This window comes from Lactuca virosa, chromosome 4, assembly GCF_052849685.1.
Source record: "Lactuca virosa cultivar CGN04683 chromosome 4, Lactuca_virosa_CGN04683_v6, whole genome shotgun sequence".
Classification (NCBI taxonomy): domain Eukaryota; kingdom Viridiplantae; phylum Streptophyta; class Magnoliopsida; order Asterales; family Asteraceae; genus Lactuca; species Lactuca virosa.
Genome location: NC_136429.1, coordinates 93386742 through 93396444, shown reverse-complemented (window position 1 = coordinate 93396444; position 9703 = coordinate 93386742). Strand labels below are relative to the sequence as shown.

At 39.2% G+C, this 9703-nt stretch overlaps 1 pseudogene; it reads left to right on the top strand.

Annotated features, from left to right (window-relative positions):
- Window positions 1-285: 285 nt before the first annotated feature.
- Window positions 286-750, top strand: LOC145104777 (glucan endo-1,3-beta-glucosidase 6 pseudogene; annotated as a pseudogene).
- Window positions 751-9703: the final 8953 nt, after the last annotated feature.

Sequence of the window (9703 nt, the reverse complement as noted above, 5' to 3'; positions counted from 1 at the left end):
ATATATATATATATATGTATATATATATATATATATATATATATATATATATATATATATATATATATAGGTAGGTTCAAATGTGGATTAACAAATATTGTGTGGATATATGAATTAATATGGGCCAAGTATTATTTAATTTTAATAAATAATTAATTAAATCATCTATCCTTTAATTTAGGCAAATTACTTTATTTAAAACCCTATTGCCTCTTTCATCCACAGCCACAATATCCCTCTAGAGGTGGTTCAATCGACGTGTGATGAAGGATTCTGCGAGATTAGATGATCCAACTCACCAAATTCCTAAAGGAAAATGGATCTCCATTCACTGTCAACATCTACCCCTTCATAAGCCTCTGCATCGACTCCAATTTTTCGGTGGAATACACGTTCTTCGATGGAAACACAGCTTCGGTGAACGACGGCGGCACCACCTACACAAATATGTTCGATGCCAACTACGATACCCTCGTCTGGGCCGTACAAAAGAACGGATTCACAAATATGGGAATCGTAGTGGGTGAAATTGGGTGGCCGAGTGATGGAGATCAAAACGCAAATAATCAATTAGCTCAAAGGTTTATGCAAGGGTTCATGAGTCGTATTGCTAGAAATAAAGGGACGCTATTGACAACAGGTCCGATTAATGCTTATTTGTTTAGTTTAATCGATGAAGATGAGAAAAGTATTCAATCGGGAAACTTTGAAAGACATTGCGGGGGGTTTTTTCTTACGCTGGAGCTCTGATTTCGGCAACTGTGGTGAAGTATTTACAGAAGAAATGGTGTTTGATGAAGGATTTTGCGAGATTAGATGATCCATCGGTTGCACCATCAGTGAGTTACGCTTGTGCTCTTGGGGATTGTACGAGTCTTGGATATGGAACTTCTTGTGGTGATTTGGATGCAAAAGGGTAAAATTGTCCTCAAATCTCACCCATTAGACTTCTTGAATATGGAAAGCCATATTCATCATTATATAACTTGAAATCATGGATTTATATTTCAAATGAAACTAGGCCTAATTTAATTGATAATTCTAGCAAAGGCTGTAGTGTTCTTTCCTTTTGAACAAATTTGGTTGTAAGCACATCATAATACAATAGTCATGTTATTTGTATAATCTTATTCCCATGCTTATTTCTATTTTTTAATACAGGTCTTCGTTTACTCGTTAGTTGAAGAGCTAAAGTCAAAGGAAATAAATTCCCTTCTAGGAAAAATGAGAATGAAGATTCTTTCATGAATGACATTGTATTCTTATAGAATGGAGATTTTTAACAAGAATGATGTGACAACCGTCAAATTTCGGTCAAGTCAAAGTCAAACAAAGTCAACAAGTCAAACCGGTCAACTCCATTAACCCTTGTATGTTAAGGTTTACGTTGTACAATTCGCTATTTTAATGAGAAAACATCATTTGGAAAATTCATGTGTTTGATTTTCCTTAGCCTTAACAGTGCTAAACAACGAACCAAATCGATAAAACACTATTGCACAATTATCGGGGGCTGTGTAAGACTCTTAAACATGGCTTAACGGGGTTTACAAATATGACAATTGTAAAAATCTCATCATATTTACTATTTACTATTTACTATTTACTATTTACTACCTACTATTTACTATTTACGTTTTAAAAATTACTATTATTAGCCAATTAGTATTAACCATCTTCTAGAAACATTTGTCATGATTACATCATGAATATGTCATATACACTAACTAGTTATATGGAGAATGTCAACATTTAACACTTATTATTAAAGAATTATATATGAATAGTAATTCTTACTAGTATAAATACAAGGCTTAAGTCACTCATTTTCTACACCATTCTCTCTCAATTTCAAGACTTCCAAGGTTAATCATCAAGCTTTTTTCCACTCTTGGTTCTCGATTCGTCAAGGCATCTTCTAAGTGTTTTTGAGTTGAACACTTCTCTTCTCCAACATCCATCCTCTAAGAACACATAAGGTGAGTTCATACCCCTACATTTACATGTTTTTCTTAAGTTTTAAGGGGGGAATACAAGTAAAATCATCAAGAACACAATTAAACTTTTTCTATCAGATTACATCAGAAAAGATGAACTTTGATCACGGACTGTTTTGGTCAACTTAAATATCTTAGTTTTCAAAACTGTTCCAGGTGCAAGTAGTTCAAACTCTTAGCTTTAAAATGGCTACTTGCACATCTCCATATGATTTTTCTACAATTTATGACTGTCTATCATTTCAGAGGCAAACCCGGACCAGTCTGTGATTATGAACATTTTCACCTCTGTTAGAGATCACTAAAAATCATGATAAAATTTACGAACAAACTAGACTCATATTCCAAACTCTCAGAATTTGCGGATTTGGATTTAGAGCTTTGATGATTTTTCTATAAATTTTCTAAGAACATTAACAGAAACTGTATTCAACGAAAAGTTGCTGTCAATTTCATTTCACCTTGTAACATGTTGAGCAAGGTGTATATCTTTATGTGATTATATGTTATTGCAATATATGACATTTTATCTTAATATTTAGACACACATCAGTTTACAAATGGATTTGGACATATAAAATATAAAGAATAACAAGTGATTATAATCAAAGTACAACCGATATATTCAAACATTAAATAAACTATTTTGAATATAGTTTGCATACATTACTACGTACTACCCTTGGTTGATAAACTATAATAGGTATATTTTATGATACATTACATAACACATACATTTAAAAAGGGTACATTTATACAAAGGATATTTTCATTAAGCAAGGTACGGCCATACGGTACCAAGTTTTCATAACACGTAATTCCGTTAATGACTTTGTGAGACATTTACTTCAAATTACCATTAAGTCCTGTATTGTAACCAGAGTCTCCTTGAGGGAGAGCGTGATAGTTGTGTATAGATCTATATTGGGTTTGACAAACCCACACCTAAACTGCATGCAACAGTTAGACCGATAGGTCTGGGGTGACAAATGTCATAACATTTCCGACGCCTGAAGAACGTCGTTTTAGGAAACCTTGGTCATAGTATGGTTATAATAAACTCACATAAAGTATTAATAAACATGGGAATTTACGGGAACTTCATTAAAATTTAACGAGTTTATGTCGATTTAAACTTGCATTGTTTTACTATAAATATGACAAATTACTTGTACATTTCGGTCTTTGGGTTTTAAGACTACATTTACACATTAAGGAAAATATTGGATTTTCTAACACACATACTACTTTTACAAACGAAAGGCTTTTAATAATACCAAACAAAAGCTTATGAACTCACCAACCTTTGTGTTGACACTTTTTCAAACAACTTGTATTCTCAGGAAATCATTAAACAGGTAACCAAGTGCTTTTGAGGATGGGGCGCTAAGGCGTCTACTATTTCATATTTTGTCAACATATTGTAATTGATTCGTAAACATGTAATTCATACAATGATGTCACTTTTTCAATTATATATATGTTGGTTGTGTTTGCTTCAATTACTATTACAATTGTTGTTATGATACTATACATGAAGTCATCCACCCCCGGACGTTTCCGCCATCCTTGGTTTGGGGGTGTGACAGATTGGTATCAGAGCACAATTTATAGTAAATTAAGTATATCAAACCACATAAGATATACAAACTATAAACACAATTGGGACTAATAGTCTCTGATTTGTGCATTTTTCAAATAAATATACTCTTAGAAAATAAATGATTTTCTTGATTAAAGTATACATACATACATTACATGCTCGCATGGTATCATAACTAGCGAAAACATAAAGCAAAAGAAGAAGAGTTGAACATTTTGAGTATGCCTTAGTATATGTGGATTAAATCTGGGAAGGATATAGCCTGATCAACTATATCTGTCCGGAAATTTACTTGCATATACCGGGGGATGGTCAGGATGGACAACAAATCTAACAAACCTAATAACACACTACAAAAGGATACTTTAAGAACTCAAAACTAAACATTTACAAATACTATAGGAGTATTTTGTGTTACTATAATAAATTATCTGAGAATTAAATAGGTCTTTATTTATAGATCAATAGCTGCTAAGTGGATGCGCTAAGGTCATATGTAACTAAGATGCTATAGACTTAGAATTTATGTATCTTTGTTTCACTTCCTGTCCTTGTTTGGTTGTGGTCTTGGAGTTAGGGTCATCTATTCGAAGGACTATTATATCTTAATCACATATGACTGGTATGCACTTTGCAACTAATTTAGTAACCGATAAAGATCATTTTAAAATATAATATATTAATTATGTCCCGACTAAATTAGTATATGTAAAACTTTTACAAACAGTCATATACTTGGAAACAAGGAGACTCAAATAAAATATTTTATACTTTCATTTTACCTCATAACCCAATGTATTGGGTCAATTAAAAGTATAAAATCGTATGTATCGTAAACATACCGGAAAACAACGTAATAATATACTTTATGTATAAAAGATTTCTCTTCCTATAAATATACTTTTACTAAAAATACATTGGTTTACGACTTACGACAGAACCATGCCGCCAAGGAGAAGACCAAGACCTTCCGGCAACATAGCAACACCTCCTCCGCCGCTGCCTCCACAGTTTGATCCTGCGATGTTCCAGGCTGCAGTAACAGCAGCCGTAGCGGCCGCAATATCGCAGATAGGGACAAACGGAGCTGGTGGTTCTGGATCGGGTGCTACAAACTCTAACCATGGAGACAGTACGTGGCGTACACGAGAGTGTTCCTACAAAGACTTCACCAATGGCAAACCCGACAACTTCAATGGGAGCGGGGGAGTCATCACTTTAATGCAATGGTTTGAAAAGACTGAAGTAGTCTTTCAAGTGTGCTCTTGCCCCGAAGCGAGCAAAGTTAAGTTCGCAGCCTTCACTTTCACCGGCCGGGCCCTTACTTGGTGGAACTGTCGGATTAATTCACTTACTCTCAAAGTAGCTAGCTCCATATCCTGGGCAGAACTAAAAACCTTGATGATGAAGGAGTACTGCCCGAGAGGTGAAATTCAAAAGTTGGAACAAGAACTTTGGAACCTCAGGATGACGGGCTCCGACCTTGAAACCTACACCACCCGATTCAATGAATTGGCTCTCCTCTGCCCAACAATGGTTACTCCGGAGGAGAAAAAGGTGGAGCGATACCTTTGGGGACTGTCTCCCCAAGTGCAAAGTAGTGTCCTGGCTTCAAGGCCAACTACTTTTGACAGTGCCAGGGAGCTGGCACAACAACTTGTTGACCACCGAGCCGGTCATAATACTACAACCACCACCACTGATCAATCAAAAGGGGGAAACAACAAAAGGAAGTTCTGGAACCAAAAGAAGAGCCAACCAGCACATGACCCCGCTAAGAAGCAACAAACTGTTGCTGTCCATGCTGCCACTAATGCTGCCACTACTGCTACCACTCCAGCACCACCGAAGCTATATGCTGGAACCCTACCTAAGTGCAACAAGTGCAACTTTCACCACAATGGTGCTTGTAGGGAGATGCACTGTAACAACTGCGACAGGAAGGGGCACACTGCTCGTTTCTGTAAAGCGCCGACTCGACCAATCAACCAAGTCGCCAGTACGGGGGCAACCCGAACCTGCTACAACTGTGGAGACGCCGGTCACTTCAAAAGAAACTGCCCCAAAGCACAAGCCCCTAATGCTGGTGGAGTAGGAAGAGTCCTTGCAATAGGACATGGGGAAGCAGTCGAGGATCCCACGGTGGTTACCGATACGTTTCTCCTCAATAACTCTTATGCAAGCGTACTATTCGATAGTGGAGCGGAGAGGAGTTTCGTGAGCCACCAATATAAACAATTACTTGAACAAAATCCCCAATCACTAAAGGATACTTATGTAGTAGAAATGGCAAATGGGAAAGTAGAACGCACTAGCGATATATACTCAGAGTGTACTCTCACTCTAGACAACCATACATTTAAAATTGACCTGATGCCGGTCACCATAAAAAGCTTCGACGTAATCATCGGGATGGATTGGTTAGTTCCTCACCGTGCCGACATTCTATGTTACGAAAGGGCCGTTCGCCTCAATCTACCAAATGACGAAACCCTTCTCATCTATGGTGACAAACCTAGTGCGAATTTACAAATCATCTCATGCATCAAAGCCCAAAAGTATCTCCGGAAGGAGTACCACGCCTTCTTGGCCCACGTAGTAGACAAGAAACAAGACGTGAAAGACATCAAAGACATCCCCGAAGTGTGTAACTTCCCGGATGTGTTCCCAGAAGATCTTCCTGGTGTACCACTCGCACGACAAGTCGATTTCAGAATTGACTTAATACCCGGAGCTACCCCCGTAGCCAGAGCTCCATACCGCCTCGCACCAACAGAAATGCAAGAGTTGTCCAGTCAGTTGAACGAGCTTTTGAGCAAAGGGTTCATCAGACCAAGCTTCTCACCTTGGGGAGCACCAGTCCTTTTTGTAAAGAACAAGGACGAATCCTTTCGCATGTGCATCGACTATCGGGAACTAAACAAACTCACCATCAAGAACCGATATCCTCTACCCCGAATCGAGGACCTTTTCGACCAACTCCAAGGAGCAAATTTCTTCTCAAAGATCGACCGAAGGTCAGGTTACCATCAGCTACGAGTTCAAGAGGAAGATATTCCCAAAACTGCATTCAGAACTCGCTATGGGCACTACGAGTTTGTGGTGATGTCCTTCGGTTTAACAAACGCACCTGCGGTATTCATGGACCTAATAAATAGAGTGTGTCGACCCTACCTAGACAAGTTTGTAATCGTATTCATCGACGATATCTTGATCTACTCGCGAAGCGAAGAAGAGCATCGCCTACATCTACGCCAAGTGCTAGAGACACTAAGAGCGGAGAAGCTTTATGCTAAGTTCTCTAAGTGTGAATTCTGGATTAGAGAAGTGGATTTCCTTGGCCATGTGGTAAGTGAGAAAGGCATACATGTGGATCCCTCTAAGATCAAGGCAATCGAGAATTAGTCAGCACCCAAGACGCCAACCGAAATTCGACAATTCCTTGGGCTTGCTGGCTACTACCGAAGATTTATACAAAACTTCTCCAAGATTGCGAAACCACTCACCACCTTGACGCAGAAAGGTGTGATATTCAAGTGGGAAAATAAACAAGAAACTGCTTTCCAAACGTTAAAACAAGCCCTATGCAGCGCACCGATCTTGTCTCTCCCAGAGGGAACCGAAGACTTCGTAGTGTACTGTGATGCTTCGAATCAAGGCCTCGGATGTGTGCTCATGCAGAGAGGGAAGGTTATCGCGTATGCATCAAGACAGCTTAAGACGCACGAGGTTAATTATACTACCCACGACCTGGAATTAGGAGCAGTAGTATTTGCTTTGAAGATCTGGAGACACTACCTCTACGGCACGAAATGCACTATCTTCACTGATCACAAAAGTCTTCAGCATATCCTCAATCAGAAAGAGCTCAACATGCGACAGAGGAGATGGGTAGAGTTGCTGAATGACTACGAGTGCGAAATTCGTTATCATCCGGGTAAGGCCAATGTAGTGGCCGATGCTCTAAGCAGGAAGGAGTACTCGGGCCGCCGAGTAAAATCCTTAAAAATGACAATCCATTCCCACCTGACCATACAAATCAAGGAAGCTCAACTGGAAGCTTTGAAACCAGAAAAGGTGGCAGGAGAGACATTAAGGGGAATGGATAAAAACTTAGAAGTCAAGGATGATGGAGCACGTTATATCATGAACCGGATTTGGACACCGAAGTTCGGTGGACTCCGAGACGTCGTCATGAATGAAGCACACAAGACTCGATACTCCATCCATCCCGGGTCGGATAAGATGTATCTGGACCTCAAGAAATTATACTGGTGGCCGAACATGAAAGCTGAGATTGCTACCTATGTGAGCAAGTGTCTGACTTGCGCCAAGGTCAAAATCGAATACCAGAAACCATCCGGGCTATTACAATAGTCGGATATACCTCAGTGGAAGTGGGAACGAATAACCATGGACTTCATAACCAAGCTGCCTAAGACATCGGGCGGGCTTGACACCATATGGGTAATTGTAGACAGATTGACCAAATCAGCACACTTCCTACCGATAAAAGAAACCGACAAGATGGAGAAGCTGACTAGAACGTACATCAAAGAGATTGTACGACTCCATGGTGTGCCGATATCCATTATCTCCGATAGAGATAGTAGATTTACCTCACGGTTTTGGCAGTCTCTACAAAAATCATTGGGAACTAGGCTTGACATGAGTACGGCCTACCACCCACAAACCGACGGACAGAGCGAACGAACCATTCAAACGTTGGAAGACATGTTAAGAGCTTGTGTGATAGACTTCGGTAAAGCATGGGATACCCATCTACCGCTTATCGAATTCTCCTACAATAACAGCTATCATAGTAGCATCAAAGTGGCTCCATTCGAAGCTCTTTACGGTCGCAAATGCAGATCACCCCTGTGTTGGGCTGAGGTGGGGGATACACAGCTAGCTAGAGGGCAAGTCTCTAATAGCACCCTCACTGGCCCTGAAATCATAAGGGAAACCACAGAAAAGATCGTTCAAATTCGAGAAAGACTGAAAGCGTCTCGCGATCGGCAAAAGAGTTACGCAGACAAACGACGCAAACCCTTGGAATTCCAGGTGGGTGATCGTGTACTACTAAAAGTTTCCCCTTGGAAAGGAATGATACGATTCGGCAAACGCGGGAAACTAAATCCAAGGTACATCGGGCCATTCGAAATCCTTGCTAAGATTGGGCCAGTAGCATACAAACTTCGATTACCTCAGGAACTCGACAAAGTACATCCCACATTTCACGTGTCGAACCTAAAGAAGTGTTTGTCTGATGAGACACTCGTAATACCACTCGACGAAATCGAAGTTAACGAAAATCTCCACTTCGTGGAGGAACCAGTCGAAATCATGGATCGGGAAATCAAACGAATGAAACAAAGTCGTATTCCCATCGTGAAGGTCCGTTGGAACGCTAAACGAGGACCCGAATTCACCTGGGAACGCGAGGATCAGATGAAACAAAAGTATCCACATCTTTTCCCGAACTCTTGAAGTCCCAGTGAAAAATGCAAATTTCGGGACGAAATTTCTTCTAACGGGGGGATGATGTGACAACCGTCAAATTTCGGTCAAGTCAAAGTCAAACAAAGTCAACAAGTCAAACCGGTCAACTCCATTAACCCTTGTATGTTAAGGTTTACGTTGTACAATTCGCTATTTTAATGAGAAAACATCATTTGGAAAATTCATGTGTTTGATTTTCCTTAGCCTTAACAGTGCTAAACAACGAACCAAATCGATAAAACATTATTGCACAATTATCGGGGGCTGTGTAAGACTCTTAAACATGGCTTAACGGGGTTTACAAATATGACAATTGTAAAAATCTCATCATATTTACTATTTACTATTTACTATTTACTATTTACTACCTACTATTTACTATTTACGTTTTAAAAATTACTATTATTAGCCAATTAGTATTAACCATCTTCTAGAAACATTTGTCATGATTACATCATGAATATGTCATATACACTAACTAGTTATATGGAGAATGTCAACATTTAACACTTATTATTAAAGAATTATATATGAATAGTAATTCTTACTAGTATAAATACAAGGCTTAAGTCACTCATTTTCTACACCATTCTCTCTCAAT